Source organism: Chionomys nivalis, chromosome 24 (genome assembly GCF_950005125.1).
Source record: "Chionomys nivalis chromosome 24, mChiNiv1.1, whole genome shotgun sequence".
NCBI classification, from domain to species: domain Eukaryota; kingdom Metazoa; phylum Chordata; class Mammalia; order Rodentia; family Cricetidae; genus Chionomys; species Chionomys nivalis.
Window position 1 is genome coordinate 14,496,835 of NC_080109.1, and position 19,360 is coordinate 14,516,194.

The window sequence follows — 19,360 nt, forward strand, 5'->3', positions numbered from 1 at the left end:
TGTAAGCCACCCATCATGGGTGCTAGAAACTGAGTTTTGGTCCTCTGCAAGGGCAGTAAGCAGTCTTAACCACTGAGCCATCATCTCTCCAGACCCTTAATAGGTATTTTCAATGGAAACAACTTGATCAAAGATCTGTCCCAGAACTTAGAGGCCCATTAATACAAATTTTAATGAGAGAAAAATGTTAGCATGTGTGGTCAAGAAGAAAGACTGCCTAAGGGAAAGACCTCTGGGTGGGGGTGGGGGAGATGAGCCTAGAGGAATGAGTCCCCTTCCAGGCCAAAGCCATACAGAAGGTGAAAAAGCAAAGGCCAAGACACAAAGCCACTTTCCCAATCACTCAACAAACATTAGATCAGGGTGGCCCAGCACACAGAGTCTGTCTCCCTGCCTTAGGGCCTTTACTTTCTGGGCTACAGAGGCCTCTGCAGAAATGCCCCAAGGCAGCTGGGGGGTAGCTCAGTGGTGAGGTTGTGGTTAGTGCACCCACTGCCCTAGATTCAGCCCCCAGCACAAAGTGAAAACCACAGAGAGATGAAAGGGAAAAATGTTTTGAAGTGAAGCACACACAGGTGAGATGAACAGCAGCTGGGAAGCCAGGGTCTGTACGGTCTGCCTATCAGAAAGCAGCAGCAGAGAAGGCTCCAGGGCTAGAGAGGGGTCTTTATGACATGGATAGCATTTCAGCTTTTATTCTGAATTTATTGAGCAGAGTAATGAGATGAACTGTTGTGGAATATTACTTTATACTGTGTGAAGATGCTTCACTGTGATCCGTTTAACAAAGAGCTAAACAGCCAATAGAGAGGCAGAAGGTATAGTTGGGACTTCTGGACAGACTTCCGGGCTTCTGGGAAGAAGAAAGGGAGAGTTGCCACCCAGACACAGAGAAAATCAGGACATGTAGGAAGAAAGGTAAAAGTCATAAGCCATGTGGCAGCATGCAGATGAATAGAAATGCGTTGTTATAAGAGTTAGCTAGAAGCCGGGCGATGGTGGCGCACGCCTTTAATCCCAGCACTTGGGAGGCAGAGGCAGGCGGATCTCTGTGAGTTCGAGACCAGCCTGGTCTACAGAGTTCCAGGACAGGCTCCAAAGCCACAGAGAAACCCTGTCTCGAAAAACCAAAAAAAAAAAAAAAAAAAAAAAAAGAGCTAGAAACAAGCCTAAGCCAAGGCCGAGCTTTCATAATAAGAAGTCACCATGTCGTCATTTGGGAGCTAACAGTACAGAAAAGGAGTCACTACACTTGGTGTTCACTGCATAGCATGTTAATCCACATAGGGTCTGAGAAAGCTGGGGGGAAATAATCCATGTTAATCCACATAGGGTCTGAGAAAGCTGGGGGGAAATGGCGCTTACAGCATATACAGGCACGGTTCTTTTTAAAGGCCCTGCTACCAAGCACTTGAATGAGGTTTACAAGCAGCGGGCAGCACACTACTCAACTGCCAGAAACTAGCCAGAGACTAGGTAGGAGCACCTACTTGAACCAGGGTAGATAGGCCGGCTCCAGCTGGGGCCTGCAAGCATGAAGCTATGCTCTCACCTACCTGAAGGGGGCAGAGCCAGCCACCAGATAGGTTAAGATTTGTCTTACAGGGTCAGAGAAAGCTGCAGGTGCTTAATAAAGACAGATCCAAATGAGAAAAAAAAAAAACTCTAAACAGGTTACAGTATTCTTTAAAGTGTGTGTAGGCTTCAAAAAAAGAAAAGAAAATCAGTAAAGACAGTCATAGGAAAAATAGTTTATAAATAATAAAACAAAAATTTAAATATAGAATAAAATAAAAAAGATAAGCCATGTAAAAATGGAAAATTTACAGGGAGTCTGAATCCCGTTGACTTGAAATTCTTTTGATTGCTGGTGCGTGAACAAACACCTACTGAGAGACATGGGGTTGTAAAATGGACTACCGACTTAAACCAACCTGGATACTTTAGGAATGGCTTAACTTTAAAATGAAGCCAGAAAATATATTGCCTTGGGAGAAGAGGTTATGCTTTTGTTTCCACAGAAAACAAAAGGCTTTGGATTCATTCAAAGTTGATAGAGATCAGTTGTGATAAAATATACTTTGTCTGCTCAAACATAAAACAAAAAATTAATTGTGTACTCACACAGTCCATACTTGTGTTAATGCAGATAGGTATGTTACCTTCGAAAGTTAGTGTGTTTTCAGAGCAAAGGGACCAAACACCAATGCAAATGGGTGGCCCAGGTGATCCAGCCTCTCAGATTGTCTCTGGTGCAGTTTCCTCAGAGTTCTATATCCAGAACAGCTCCAAGACTGCTCGCTGAGATGGCCCAGCCTCACACACTATTCTAGCCAGGACTACAGATAAGCCTTGCACTTTTCCATTACACAGATACTGAACAACAAATGTTTTCCCAGGACTTGACCATTATCTCAATTTTCTCAGGTTCCCTAATGACACCATTACCCCCAGACAACAGGAAGCAGTCTAGAGAACATGATGCCCACAAAGAGATGGAATGGGTGGTGGTTTTTGGTCATTCAGTGGGTATGAGTGTTTATCTGGGGTTGGTTACAAGTTGTTACTACTAAAGATCAGGAAAAAAGCTGAACAAAGAAGGTTGGATTCAGAACTCTAATAGAAATGATGGGATAAAAGGGTGGTGTCGGGACCACTTGGAGTCCTGGTCTCCAGCTGCTCTTCCCTGCTAGAGAGCTTTACTTTCCTTCTGACTTGAGTTACTGAAAGCTGTGTCAAAGTTGTTTACCAGCTCTGCTTCACGAGCACATGTTGCCTTGCGGATCAGAGGATAAGGTTTTCACCTGTTGGCCCACTTGACTCTTGGGTATATAAGCCTCCATGGTGCTATTGAATAAAGGGCTTCTTACCAGTGACTAGAGGTCCTTGTCTCTGTCTCTCTGTCTCTGTGTGAGTCTTTGTGTGTTTCAACTTCCAGCCCCTTGTCCAAAGCTCGCGAACTGTATGGTAGTGCATAGAGCGCAGACAGGCGTTGTGTGCTGCAGGGTGGATTGTTGAGTCTATTTTTGAACAACCACTAGTCTCGAATACTTTACATTGGTACAGATTTTTGTATATTGATACAAATTTAAGGTTACTTTTGTTATACTGTATATATGTTTCTATTCTTGTTTAAAGTATTGTACGTAGGCAAATCATTTAAAATGGAATGTAATGCAGTTGGGTGGTGGTGGCGCACGCCTTTAATCCCAGCACTCGGGAGGCAGAAGCAGGTGGATCTCCATGAGTTTGAAGCCAGCCTGGTCTACAAGAGCTAGTTTCAGGACAACTAGGACTGTTACAGAGAGAAACCCTGTCTTTAAAAACAAACAAAAAACTGCAATGCAAAGTTTTCATCCTTGAAAGCTATTTAGGATAATAAAGAAATGCAGGTTAATAGTCATCTATAACAATTAAACTTATAGTCATGTTAGGTATGTTTTCAAAGTCATACAGATATATTTTAGATAGATGATCTTCAAACACTTCAAATAGCTATAGAATGTTATTTAAATGTTATAATAACATAAGGATTTCATGATAGTAAGACATGTCTGCTCCTAGCAGCACCAATCTACTTTAAAAAATAAAAGGATGACTAGCACAGAAGAACCTCCATATGGAGTTTACTTTCTTTGTGGCAAAAGTAGACATTTGGGCAAGAAACTGTCTTTGCCTTGACTGCTGATAGTATGTTGTCAAAGTGGACAAAAAGGACACAAAAGAAAGTGACTGCCAAACTTTGTCAAGACAGGATAGGACAGTCCTACAAAAATTCCTGCTTCACAGAAAAGTCTGTCAGCTATTCTAGGCCTGAAGGCCAGAGATAGAAGCCCCAATACTACAGAGGACCCTTGGAGTGACTTTTGAGGCAACCAGATGTCTTTGTCATTTTTTAGTTTTATAAATTACTTGCTCTGAACTTCCTGTTTACTCAGGTCTTTGATGGGGCTAAAACTAGATGGTTAGCTGAGTGGTGGTGGTGCACGCCTTTAATCCCAGCACTTGGGAGGAAGAGGCAGTTGGATCTTTGTGAGTTTGAGGCCAGCCTGGTCTACAGAGCGAGTTCCAGGACAGGGTTCAAAGCTAAACAGAGAAACCCTGTCTCAAAAAAAAAAAAAAAAAAAAAAAAAGACTAGATAGTTATAGTTACAGTTTACCTTAGTCATGATAGGTAAATTAGGTGCAAAACTTTGAACTCATCAAGAGAAGATAGATAATGGAGTATTTTCTTTGAATTCACCAAATGCAAATGCACTAGAAATTATAAATATAATTATTACCTTATAATTTTTCTTATAGTTTTATTACATTAGAGTTAAAAATCCATTCCTTTTTATTTACACAAAAGGGGGAAATGTTGTGGAATATTCCTTTATACTGTGTTAAGATGTGTCACTGTGGTTGGCTTAATAAAGAGCTAAATGACCAATAGCTGTGAAGACAGGGCTTCTGGGGACAGAGAGGTTTGGGGGAAGAAGAAACGTAGAGTCACCAGCCAGATGCAGAAGAAGCAAGACATGCAGGAGGAGAGATAAAAGCCATGAGTCACATGACAGCACATAGATTAATAGAAATGAGTTAATTTAAGTTATAAGAGCTAAGTTAGAAACAAGCCTAAGCTAAGGTCAAGCTTTCATAATTAATAATAAGTCTCTGTGTCATTTTTTGTGAGCTGGCAGCCCAAAGGAAAAAAAACCTATCCACAATGAACTGAACCAGGTATTAAAATATTGCTTTGGTGTTTGTGTTTAGAACAGAGTGTGAGAGACACAGGGAAAAGCAGGTAAGCCAATTAGGTCACTGGATCACAGCTGCCAGTGGATAGAGAAAGATGATGCATACGGGTTGCCCTTGTCAGGAGCAGATCTGAGGGCACTGAAAAGGTGAGACCTGGCTGAGGTGAGTCTAACAAAGAGCAACAGGGAAGACAGAAAAATTGGGCCGTGAAGGAGAGAAAATAGACAGGAGCTGGGGGAGATACAATTACAATGTGTGCTGACTGTCGGGGTCCAGTGGCAGCCCGGACCATAAATTATTTCTCTGGAACAGACCCCAACATAAACTATCTCTCTCTGACCGTCATGAAAACGTGGGAATAAAGACACAACTCACATGGCTTTATCGGGAGGAAGATTCTCCATGATCCCTCATGGAAACCCGAGTTCACATCCTGAAGAATTACTCTCATTTATTCTCCAAACAGCTTTTATACCAAAATGTAAACTGAGGGGTAAATACATTAGCATTCTGTCTCCTAGGTAACCAGGTGAATGACTTTTAGTCACGTCCAATCTACATGTGCTTGCTGTCGCGTAGGCTGAATTAGCACCTCTTTTCAGGCATCCTCCAAATTACAGAGACGGAGCAAAGCAACATCCTGACCCTTTGTTAGGGTAGCAACAGCATGTCTGGAAGGCTACGTGACCACTTCAGGTGCAGCCTATGGCTTTAGAGCCTGGCTGCCATACCATATAGAAATATGATCTTACAGCTGACAGAAATAACCCAGTGCATAATAACTGTATTCATTTGCATTCATTTATTGGCATAGATTAATATATTGTCAATTGGTATTAATCATTTATGTAGTAGGAAGGTATAGTCGAACTTTCTTTGGTCTACCAGCTCCTGAATAATTACACAGAAACTTCTTATTATGAAAACTTGGTCTTAGCTTAGGCTCATTCCCAACTAGCTCTTAAAGCAAATTAACACGTTACTATTAATTTACATTCTGCCACATGGCTCATTAACTCCCCTCAGTTACTGAACACCTGACTTTCTTCATGTGTGAATCCCCAGGCTCAGATTCTTTTTCAGAGTTCCTATCTTTGCCTAGAAGCTCTGCCTATCTCTCCTGCCTAGCTATTGGTCATTCAGCTCTTCATTAAACCAATCAGAAGGTGCTTTATGCAGGTGAAGTAATACAGAGACATCTTCACACAGTGTACAAAAAGATTATCCCAACAGGCAGGCACCCTTGCTGTTCCAACAACCTTGAGTAAATAGAGAGAGAAAGGCTGATGGACACAGACAAGGGCATCCCTCAGCTACAGCCACGGACAATCCACCCCTAATGGCAGCATGGAGAGGATGTAGATCCAGGTGCAGGAAGCATGTGGACATAGTGGTGACACGGACGCACACAAAATAACTAAAAATGTAATAAAACAAAACATTGCATCAGTATACATATCTTTAATGCCAGTCCTGTGGCTTTTGCAGCTGGAGCAAGCTGTCACACTGCCCTCCTCCTCTGACCCTGGGAGCGTTTCAGCAGCTAAGACCTCCTCTGACTATTTGCAGAAACCAATACATCCAAAGAGCAAACAGTGAAAGAAAGCAAACAAGAATTTCCAGTCAAAGGATTTTATTTGGGCAATTGACTGTATGCTCTCCCTCATGACAGAAGCATAGTTAGTCTCTTCAAAGAGACATACAGCTTCTAGCAAATGTTGTTTAAGAACCTCAGCCACAGTCCGTCACTTCCAGATCCATTTCATGGTGGCGTTGGACTGGGGAATCACATACTGGTTTCATTGGCCTAAGACAGAAACATGGAGGTGTGATATGTTTGTGTTCATTTTTTAGAAAACATCTGACTAAAAATTTCCATGGCCCACAGCCTCATACATTTAAAAAAGTAATTTATTTTTTGAGATTACAATTACATTATTTCCCCTTCTATTTCTCCCTCCAAACCCTCCAAGATTCCCCTCCTTGATCTCTTCCAAATTCATGACGTCCATTTTTAACACACATGTAGATACATATATGTTCCTAATACATAAATACAACCTGCTCAGTCTGTATAAAACTATTTGTTTGTGTGTTTTTATGGCAGACCATTGGTACTGGGTAACCAACTGGTGTGCTCTTTTCTGGGGAAGACTATTTCTACCGCTCTCCGCAGTCCTTAGCTGCCTGTGTACGGTTGCGCAGGGCTGAGGTCTTGTGGTCTTTCCCCCATCCATGTTAGCACGTCTGTTATTGTCCTGGTCTGCTCATGTTTAGGCAGTCATGCTGGTGAGACTTTATAGGTATAGCTTCTGACCTTACTAGGAACCACAAACTCGTAGCAAACGTTTTGATCCTCTGGGTCTTACAATCTTTCCACATGCTCTCTTGCAATGTTCCCTGAGCCTTAGATGCTAGATGTTTTGTAGACATATGCTCTGGGACTGGGCTCTGCATCTTTGTGTTTTGATTGGTTGGGGTTTTCTGTAATGGTGACTCTCTGTTGCAAAGGGGAATTTCCTTGGTAAGGGGTGAGGACTACACTTATCTATGGGTATAAGGACAAATTCTTAAAGTATAGTCAGAGATTATCCTGGTTTGGTACAGTGGTGGTTGTACATTCTCCTCTAAGATCCACGACTCCACTGGCCCTGGATACTTGGTCAGGTTTCCAGAACCAGGCATGATTTCCCTCTTGTTGAAATTAGAGATCTGTTGGTTACCACCAAGGTATGCATGCCTCTGGTGCACACTTACGGCTATGATGCCATGTACAGCCCATAGTTTTTACACACTTTCCTTGGAGATGTGGGGGTCATGACCACTCCTCTTGCACAGGCATAGCCTTGTGACTACTCCAACCAACACTTCTTGGACAGGATGCTAAGGCAGAGCAATAAGGTAGTACAGTGTCCACCTTATTCAATAGAACCCTCCTGTTTAGAGTCCTGAACTACTACAAAATCATCTGGCTATCCTGAGAATGCTCACTATAAAAAAGGAAAAAAAAAGCCAGTCCCATAAGGCACAAGTCCCAGTCTGTAGCCAGTCCACATTGAGGGACAAGACCCAAGACTTCAGAAATAGTTTAATTATCTCTGTGATATCTTTTTTTTTTTTTTTTTTTTGGGGGGGGTTTTCGAGACAGGGTTTCTCTGTGGTTTTGGAGCCTGTCCTGGAACTAGCTCTTGTAGACCAGGCTGGTCTCGAACTCACAGAGATCCGCCTGCCTCTGCCTCCCGAGTGCTGGGATTAAAGGCGTGCACCACCCCGCCCGGCTCTCTGTGATATCTTGATTGAATTCCTGACCTATAGAAGTCATGAATAAAACAAAATAGTTGCTTTGATGCTTGATTTTAGCCAACAGACTAAGAAGCAATAGAAACAGCTGCTTCAAAAGTAGCTGATTGCTACATGAAAACAGTGTTGTAGTCACTTGGTACCACTGTAAATGAATTCAAAATTTTTCCAATCAACTCAGGAAATCCACCCCACTAGACTAAAAGACTCTCCAAATACTATGATCTTCATGTACATGGTCTCCTATTTGATGCCCACCACCGTGTGGCTGGAATCATAACAATATGCAAAACAGTGTGCTTTATTTTATTATAGACAACTGACCAAAATGAACAAACCTTCAAAAGTCCCTACACATATTTTAATGAAACTGAGGGATTTCTTTTCAACCCATTTCTGAAAATTACAAACAAAAGAACGGCAAACACTAAAGAGATCAGTGGTTCACAAGACATGTCCTTTCTCTGACCGGAAATGGTTCACATTTTGGCCATCTTTGCTTCGACTTCTACCTACTGAACATCCCTAACCCCCATATCCAGAATACTCCAGAATCTGAAACCTTTTGAAAACAAAATACTTTGGAGTTTATAGTAATTTTTTTAAAAATTTCAGCCAGATATAGTAGGTCACACCTTTAATCCCAGCACTTTAGTTGCAGAAGTAGGCAGATCTCTTGGAGTCTGAGGCTGTCCTGGTCTACATAATGAGTTCAATTCAACCAGAGCCACACAGTGAGATCCTGTTTCCAAATCAAGCGGAGGGTGGGGGGGGGGGATATGATTTGGAAATAGGATGTTAAACCAACATTAGTTTTTGTTCTTTGTTGTGTTAATGATTACTTGTTTTACATTAAATATTAGCTTCTCTTCTTTCAATTAATTCTGTTTTATAGGATGGGAGTACACTTGTGCAGAAGTCAGAAGACATTTAGTGAAAGTCAGTTTTCTCCTTCCACCATGTTGGGCCCAGGATCAAACTCAGGTTAGCCAGGCCTGGCAGCAGGTACCTTCACCTGCTGAGCCTTCTCAACAGTCCTTACTTCGTTATGTACCCTGGAGGTCTATAATCACTGGCAAGTACCAGTTTGGCTCAAACACAGTCACTCCCACTTGCTGCTCTGAGAGCAGCACAGAGAGGAAGCCTTCAGAGTTGGCCTAGTCTGGACACCCAGACAAACCGCGTGGCTTCACAGATTTAAGTCTACCTTAGTACTCTGTCCCATGGGCCCTGCTATTACTTCTGAGGCAGCTAAAGCTTTATTTAAATCACTGGAGGATACACATCACGGACAAGTGTGTTCATCACAAAATCTGTTTTGTTTTTTTTTTTTTTTAATTTTATAGCAGCCACAAAATGTGGAATTCAGTTTTGTAACATTTCAGGTACTGTTTTCTCCTGTTTCTAACTCACACATTCCCCATGTTCCATTCCAACTCGCCCTCCTCTCCCTCTTCTCCCCACTCATACACTCTCCTACTTTCACCAAATAAGTGCTAGAGGCTTCACCCAACACTACGGAAGGCTTTAACTGAGCTACAGCGCCAGCCTCTACCTGCATGTGAACTCCTGTCCCTACTCAGAACAAGAATAGAACGCTTCTTAAGAAACAATGGTCCCTGCAAGGTCTGAACACAACATACTGAATATAAAAAAGGAATCATTCACATCAATATTCCGTATCTCTGAATCCAAACTGTTATCAGGAGCGAGTTCCTAACTGTCCAGTTTCAGCAGACATGAGAGTCAAGTTCTCTCCTGCCTAACCCTTACGAAAAAGCAACCTGAAGCAAAGGGATGTTAAGCAATTAGGTTTGGGGTTTTTGTCTGTTTTTGTGGATTGCTATAATCCCACTCCTGCCTTACAAGTAACTGAAATGATCAATCTGCTTTCTGTTGTTTTGCTGAACTTCCGCCTCCATTATTCATAAAACTAATTTATTCTGCCTCAGTCTTTGCCCAATTCTAGAACTTCACCCAAGAACAACGCCTGAAATTCTAATTTTGTCCTTTGACACCCTTATGAAAATGTTTTGTTCTTGTTTTAACTCTGCAATTTCAGTTTGTGGTGACTTAAAGGGCAGGACAGAAATGCTGGCTCAGCCAGCGGTGGTGGCACACGCCTTTAATCCCAGCACTCTGGAGTGAGGGACAGGTGACTGAATCTCTGTGAGTTCAAAACAGAGAAACCCTGTCTCAAAGAAAAAAAAAAAAAGCTGGCTCAATCATCAGGAAAGAAGCCAAAGATCTGACCTTGTGTCAAACAAAGAAAAGGAAGCAATGGTGGGGAGGGGAGAGAGGACACAAAGGGGGTTTAGGAAGGAAACTGAAAAGGGAAAGAGACAGACACGCACAGGAGGAGGGGTGCACACTCAGACCTGCTTTAAAGGTGGTTTACTCAAGCTGCTCAGAATACTAGCATGAAGGCAATGGCTTGAATCCCGTCCCTTAGACATTCTTGTTTATCAGGAAAATTAGATGAAGCTTTCTCCACGTAGCTCTGGAGCCTGTCCTGGAACTCTCTCTGTAGAACAGGCTTGGCTTCGAACTCACAGAGACCCGCCTGCTTCTGACTCCCTCGTGCTGGGATTAAAGGCGTGCGCCACCACAGCTCAGCCCTCTTTTGGACGTTTTAAGACAATTAACTGTGCTTTAAAACGTCAGCAGTTTTCACGCCCCACCTTTCAAGGTGCAAAACTTCGATAGGATAATCCAAATGAAAATTAAATTTAAAATTACATTAATCTCTTCAGGTCAGGCTCAGCGTGTCTTATCCCAGCCTTCATATGGAAAGCTTCCACGCTATCTGCAGCTCACCGAGGGAAGGCACAAATGCAGCTGAAAGCTTCCAGACAAATCTAATTGACCTATTTTGTAGTTGTTTCCTTTTAGCAGAAATTCCCATCTTGGAAGGTGATTAATTATAGTTTCACTCAAGAAATGGGTATATTTAAAATTTGAAGAAACTACCAGCATTTAAGTGCTTTGAGGCCACTCACCCCACCCCAGAGAACCAATGCATAGATAGTACTGGGGATTCTGCTGTTGGCGTCACCGAAGGCTGGCGCTGCCGGGGACCAGAGGCGGGGCTGTCGGTGTCACCCTGGCCGGGACACAAGGCTGGCGATCGAGTTAGAACTGCCTACTGAAGGTGTGGCGGGGGGAAATGCGCGCCCGGGCGGGCCTAGTGACGACTTCCGGCTTGTGCACGCTCTTCCGGTCCGCTCCGTCCTTCTTCCCCTGCCCCCAGTGCGGCGGCCATCTGGCTTTCCCAGAAATGAAGTAGTGGGCCCTTCTCGGGATCTGACGGTCGGGACGGGGTCCAGCCCCGAGAACTTGGTAGGCGGAGAGCATGCTCTCTGGCGGAGAAGCCCGCGACTTTTCCTGGCCGAGGCTGGCGACACTAACATTGCTTTTCGGCCCCGCTGTGGTACCATGTGGTCAGCGAGTTGGGTGGAGGAGAGAAAGGTTCCCTCCCGCACTGCGCGGCTGTCCAGGGTCTTGATCTCCTCTCGAGTGTCCTATTGGGGTGGTAAAAGTGTTACCATAGTCCTGTAAAACTTGGAGCTGCCGTAGTACTATCTGTTTACAAAACTCACTTGCCCCAGAACATTCACTAGTTTTCCTATCAAGAGAGCACGTGATGTCATGGCCTTGGCATTTTTAAAGTTCCTGTAGGTTTTACTGGAGGGCAGAAACAGCATCCTCCCAGTTGACTCACTGCAACCCCAGGAGTAGTCCACATTGGGACTGATAGTCCAGAAAGCCCATACAACACAATAGAAAATCACAACACAGAATAACAGACTGACGTCTAGGTATAAAGATTTTAAGTTTAAAGCTGAGCCGGACTGACTACCCATAGTAAAACTGACATTATGAACGAGCCAATACAGCGCCTAGAATTATTTCTCTAATTTTATATTCTTTTATTGTTTGTTTGTTTTTCGAGACAGCATTTCTTTGTGTAGCTTTGGCTGACCTGGAACTTGCTCTGTAAACTAGGCTGGCCTGGAACTCAAAGATCCAGCCTGCCTCTGCCTCCCAAGTACTGGGATTAAAGTCATGCACCACCACCACCAACATCTGAAATTCTAAAAACGAGGTGTAGACTGTTCTTATATCTAAATACAAACTAGTAATCTAGCCAGCACTTCTCTGAACACTGTAACTAGTAACTTGGTTGCTTTTGAAAGTCCAACAGGTATGCATGAAAACATTGTAAACTATAAAAGCAATTAATTCTGCACGTACTCCACTGTACTCTTGTAAAGTTCCTGAAAGCTTAGGAATGTAAATGCCTCAGAATTGTTTATTGATTGGTGAAAGAAATCGTTTTTGTGATGGTTTGGAGGTGCAGCAAACGAACAACATCTGCTTCTGTGCTGTGTGCATGGCACTATAAAGAAAAACAGCTGGGTGGTGGTGGCGCACACCTTTAATCCCAGCACTTGGGAGGCAGAGGCAGACCGATCTTTGTGAGTTCAAGACCAGCCTAGTCCTCAGCTCTAGAGCAAGTTCCCGGACAGCCAGGGCTACACAGAGAAACCTTGTTTTCAAAAATGAATCAAAAGAGAAAAGATAAAAAGAAATGATCAGAGAAAAAGGAATGACAAGAATTAGGCTTTTTGGCATGTTTCTTTTGTCTTCATTTTCTTACTGGAAACTAATTCTGAAAACCTAATGAACATAATTTTGAGCATTTAAACATAAAACCAGAAATAGTGAACTCTTCAAGTTCCCTATGTGTCACTTTAGACGAGTTCGCTAGGTTTTTGTGTTGTTTTGGTATTTTTCATGAATCCATAAAAAATCTGTTTTTAATGTATCTGCAGCACTATCAATTTGGATTTAGTTGATTATTTTTCTATGATTAGATTTAGATTAAGCATATTTTTTCAGGACTATTCCAAAGATGTTGTTCCCACTTACATGGTTTTCATCAGAGGTCACATGTTGCCCAAATACTGTCTAATTTTGTTCATTTAACTAATTTTGATCATTTGGTCAAGGTGATGTCCAATAGATTTGTTCACTGCAAAGGGACCTTTACATTCTGGTGCCACCACCACCCAGCCTGGTTTCCTGTTTTCTTCATGGAATTCTGCTTATGTTGAATGTGGATTCAAACTAGGAAACCTAGGCTAGTAAAATGACTCAGTGAGTGAAGGTGCCTGTCACAAACACAAACGCCTCACTCTCTGAGTTCAATCCCTGGAACCCACGTAAAGACAGAAGGAGTGAACCAATTGTACAAAGCTGTGCTCTGACCTCCACACACGTGCCATGGCATGTCCGTACACAACACGCACGCGCACACACGCCCACACACTAATAATTATTATTATTGTTGATATTATTGTTTTATTATTATTATTAAAAGATATGAAAAATGACTGACTGGGGCCAAAATCAAACAACTCAGTCTCTAAGAGGAAAACGTCATTTTCAGAAACTTGCCAAGTCCTTTCTGCTTGTTTTCTAGGGCCATTTCTAGTAAGCCTCCTTACTACACGTGGTGGTTTGAATGAGAATGACCTCATAGGCTCCTGTTTGAATACTTGGTCCCCAGGTGGGAAAGATGAAGAGGTGTGACTGTTGAAGGAGGTGTGCCACTGGGAGTCACTTTGAGATTTCCAAAGCCCTTGCCACATCCTGTTAGCCCTCTCTGCCTTCTGGTGTGTCTCAAGGTACGAGCACTCTGCTACTGCTTCAGCATCATGCCTGCCTGCCTGTTGCCGTGCTCCCCACCATGGTGGGCATGGACTCTAATACCAAAACTGTAAGTCCCAAATAAACACTTTAGTAAGTCACCTTGGCCATAAGAGACACTACTAAAACCTAATTCTTGCTCCGGAAGCCACAACCATCGGCTGGGTACTTATCAGAAGGTCTTCATAGCTGATACAATGGCATGACTATAATCCTGGCATTTAAGAGTTTAAGGCAGGAGATATAAATTTGAGACCAGCATGACCCTTACCAAAACAAACATCAAAAATAGTTAAGTTGTAAATGCGTATCTTTTGCAGCTTAGAAACATCTTTCCAAGAACTAAGAACCATCTCCAAGAATGTTGCCATCAAGACCCTGTCTCACCCTGTGGTGGTGGAGCATGCCTTTAATACCAGCACTTGCAAGGCAGAGTGCTCCCAGCCTGGTCTATAGAGTCAGTTCCAGGACAACCATGGCTACACAGAGAAACCGAAGTTTCTTAACTCTGATAAGGAGCATCCTGCACACACAGATGACCTACTCTTACTTATCCTAGCCAGCCTAGTTAGCTGTTTCTAATTGGATTTTGAAACAAGCTCTAGAGGTCACAGCTGACGTATGTATTATGAGTCTCCCACAGGCTTCGCTGCAGACAGACAGCACCTCTGGTATGCAGATGGAAATGCCAACTGCTGCCCAGATTACCTTTCAGGAGCTTAACGTTTGTTTTTGTTGAAGTGATCTGACTCTTCTTTGATCCCACAGAGGTTCTGTTCTGTGTCCCCTTTTTATCTGTTCTGTGTCGGAGAGCACCCAACTCCACATTCATACTATGCTAGCCATCCTCTGGGCATGTGCTTTTTTTGTTTGTTTGTTTGTTTTTTTGTTTTTCGAGACAGGGTTTCTCTGTAGCTTTGGAGCCTGTCCTGGAACTCCCTTTGTAGACCAGGCTGGCCTCGAACTCACAGAGATCCGCCTGCCTCTGCCTCCCGAGTGCTGGGATTAAAGGCGTGCGCCACCACCGCCCGGCCATGTGCTTTTTTTTAAATGTATATATATTGATTTTATTGAGCTCTACATTTCTCTCTGCTCCCCTCCCTGCTTTTCCCTTCCCCTTCAACCCTCTCCCAAAGTCCCCATGCTCCCAATTTACTCAGGAGATCTTGTCTTTTTCTACTTCCCATGTAGATTATATCTAAGTAAGTCTCTCTTAGAGTCCTCATTGTTGTCTAGGTTCTCTGGGATTGTGATTTGTAGGCTGGTTTTCTTTGCTTTATGTTTAAAAACCACTTATGAGTGAGTACATGTGATAATTGTCTTTCTGGGTCTGGGTTACCTCACTCAATATGATGTTTTCTAGATCCATCCATTTGCCTGCAAATTTCAAGATGTCATTATTTATCTCTGCTGTGCAGTACTCTATTGTATAAATGTACCACATTTTCCTTATCAGTTCTTTGGTCGAGGGTCATCTAGGTTGTTTCCAGGTTCTGGCTGTGACAAACAAAGCTGCTATGAACATAGCTGAGCACATGTCCTTGTGCCACGGTTGAGCATCCTTTGGATGTATACTCGAAAGTGGAATTGCTGGGTCTTGAGAAAGGTTGTTTCCTAATTTTATGAGAAATCGCTGGGCATGTGCTTTAAGTCTCTTTGCTAGGTTATTCCATAAACAACCCTAAACCCTGTTCTCTAGAAAGAGTTTTGGGGATTCTCCCCTCCACGCTTGGCCCCTCACAAATAACTCATTTGTCAGACTTGCTTTCGTGATCATTGGGATGGCGGGCACAACACACTGGCCAGAGGGCAGGCCTCTAGCACAGTCACGGCCCTAGACTTCCTTTCCAGCTGGAAAAGTTTGTGATTATCAGAGGGGATCAGAACAACAGACGTGAAAACCTCACCAAAGGATGAAGAATTAAATCTTCATAGAAGCAAGTTTCTGGTTCACGAGGGTTTGCTGGGGATAATGTTGCTTTAACCCTTTCATAGATACACATAAAGGTCTATTCCAGCCCCTCCCCATCTCCACAGTCACACCAGTCCAAAGGATAGCACACTATGTATGTTATGGCAAACCATAATACTTTGTGTCAGTCTTTCTGTTAAAATGGATTTCAGATTAAATAAGCAAAATCAATAAAATGTCTGGACAACCTAGGCGTGGAAGATAGGGAGCTTCTACACTCAGAGACATAAATGAATTCACAGGTATCTGTTTCTAGTCCCGGACTCTGCTTTTGCTGGCTCCATTCTCAAGTTAGTTCATCTCCTATATCAACATAACAGAGCAAAGAATGTTGCCTAGGAGCAGACAGTCTGTGTCTAGTGCTTCAAGGCTCTGGGTTCAAGTTCCAGTAGCATCCACAGTCAGTAGCTCTGGGCTCACCCTCCTCTCCACAATCCAGAATAATAACTTCTCTCTTAGGGGCTGGAGAGATGGCTCGGCAGTTATGAGCACTAGCTGCTCTTCCAGCAACCATATGGTGGCTTACAATAATCTGTAATGAGATTTGGTGCAGGCAGACATGCAGGTAGAACACTGTATATATAATAAATCTTAAAACAAAAACAAAAATAAAAAGACCCAACAAACTTCTTTCCTCTCCTTTCCCCTCATCATGGCTGCAGAGAAAGTCCTGAGGCTGACATACATTCTGAATTAATCACTGTGGGGAAATGAAGGGCAGGAAGTAGGAACTGGGGAAGATGTGAGCTTTGCCCAAACCACATTCACTAAGAATAGAGATACTGGGTGTCCCCGGAGGAAAACTGAAGAAGGAAGACGGGATTCTGGGCAGGCAGAGATGACAGCTGCGTACTGTATTTCTCCACACACCCAGCAATCGTTACCTCTTTAACTTTGCTTATGTCTAAAATGCTCCATACTTAGCCTTATGACAAATGCCTTTAAAAAAAAATGCCGAGGCAGGCGGATCTCTGTCAATTCGAGGCCATCCTGGTCCACAAGAGCTAGTTTCAGAACCGACTCCAAAGCTACAGAGAAACCGTCTTGAAAAACAAACAAAAAATAAAAACAGATCACATAGTACCTTTCTAACACATTTGCTTTTCACCAAAATACTTTATCCTTTGAGACATTTCTGTGTCTTTTACCAATGTTTATTAGACCACATCGGAAATTTTTCGGAACAATTAATTTATCCCCCCCCCCAACACACACACAAATGACTCCCAAGTAGAATACTGGCCGACACTCATCCTTTGACCAACACCAGCACACACTATGGCACCACACACATACCCCCCAAAATGTTCATTTTTCTTGGGGATTGAATGCAGTTTATCAAATTTAGTAGCAAGTGGCATTACCCTAAGCCATCTCATAGCCCTGGCAATTCTTTAAATCGTATATTTTCACTGAAAAGCTTCATAATGAGCTGTAGTGTGTAGACAGTGGATATAAGATTTTTTTATTATTTTTAAGCAGTACAGGAACTGAAAGTAAATGTTTAGAAACTGTTTAAACCGAAGTTCCCAAAAGAGAGACAAACCACACCTGTTAGACGCTAAAGGGGTAAATGATGGACTAGAACTTCTGATTTTGGAGAACTAGAATGTTGTGGATCCAGAGACAAATTACTCGAGCTATCCTTAGCCACTTAATAGCCATTCTTTGCTCATCTGACCTAAAATCTTTATGTTTGTGAATGGTTGGCTATATGTATATGTGTGCACCACATGTGCGCCTGGTGCCTGCACAGGTCAAATGTGAGATTCCCTACAACTAGAGTTACAGACAGTTATGAGCTATGTGGTGGGGGCTGGGAACTGACCTGGGTCTTCTGCAAATGCAGCCAGTGCTGCCAATCACACAACCTGACACAAGCTGTGGTTATCCGAGAGGAGGGAAACCTCAAATGAAAGAATGGCCTCCCTAAAATCTGTCTGTAGGCAAACCTGTAGGGCATTTTTTGAACTAGTGACTAGTGTTGGTGAGCCCATTGTGGGTGCTGCCCTAGGCCCTGTGAGAGACCAAGCTGGGCAACACAGCCAGAAGCGCCAAGACACTGGGGCACCCAAAGCACTGGAAGCAAGCAAGTCTGGGGTGGGGAGAAGCAGAGATGCAGAGCAGTCTGTGTGCTATGAAGAGAGGCAGAAATGGAGACTCGAAGGTGCTGAGGAACAGCCTGATGTGGAAGTCGCACGCTGCCACCGGAGGCCATGGTGATGTCTGGGCTGTGCTGCAGATGTGGGCCATGTCTGGGTCGATGGTCCGTACTGCAGTCTGAAGCCTTGTTGATGACCCAGTATAGTGGTGACAGTAGTGACGTGGGCACGGGAAAGCTGGTCCCACTGCCTTGCCGGGTGGCACAGAAGAATTAGTAGGCTGACCAACTCAGCTACCACCTAGGCCCACATCCGTGACTTTGAGTTGGCCCATCCCAATATCTACCCCATCTATGAGATGCTGGGGTGCACCAAGTGGCCAGTCCTGCGGTATCTCCATGATGGGAGCAACAGCAGGATATCCAAGAGTCTCTATGAGGGTCCAGAATTAATGGGGTAGCAGAAGCCAGAAGCCTTGACTTAGACTAATGACTCATTGCAATGAATATTCGCAAGTAAAGCTGTTTGGACAAGAGGGTATAGACTACGTGACACACCAAGACTTCCAGGGCCATATGGTGAAGGAATACGTGATAGAGAGGTGGGAAAGACGGGGGAGCACGCATATACGGCTGTGCTTCGTAGAGGGCTTTTTTAAACTTTCTTTTTGGGGGAGGTTACAAGAGTAGAGGGCAGATATGAAAGGACTGGGAAATTAATGGGATTGGGGTGCATGACGTGAAACTTCCAGATTTAAAAAAAAAATGTTAAGGAAAAAAGAAAGCAGGTTGAACAAGTCAGTAAGCAGCACTTCTCCATGGTCTCTGCATCAGCTCCTGCCTCCAGGTTCCTGCCCTGTTTGAGTGCCCATCCTCACGACTTTTAATGATGAACTCTTATAAGAAAGAACTCTTTTTTTTTTTTTTTTTTTTTGGGGGGGGTTTTTCGAGACTGGGTTTCTCTGTGGTTTTGGAGCCTGTCCTGGAACTAGCTCTTGTAGACCAGGCTGGTCTCGAACTCACAGAGATCCGCCTGCCTCTGCCTCCCAAGTGCTGGGATTAAAGGCGTGCGCCACCATCGCCCGGCAAGAAAGAACTCTTTTAATGATGAACTCTTATAAGAAAGAACTCTTTTAATGATGAACTCGTATAAGAAACTCTTAAGGAAGTATGAGTAAAATAAATCCTTTCTCCCACAAGTTGATTCTGATCATGGTGTTTCATCACAGCAGAGGTAATGGGCACCCATCTCCAGCCCCTGGCCTGACATACTTTTGACAATCAAGTAAAACTTTAAAAATGTATTCTTAGCAAACTACTAACTAACTTACACCATTAAAAAAAATATTAGACATCCCAGATTATCTGTAACCTATAACCGTTTTCCCTTCTGGAGAGCAACCCACCTACCTGCAGTCCCCAATAATGTATTTGGTAAATGTTTGTTCATGACTTTATTACATAACTACTGAAATCTAATGTACCAGCTTCCACGGTGGAACATATTAATCTGTGTTCCTGGGTGTCTTAGTAGT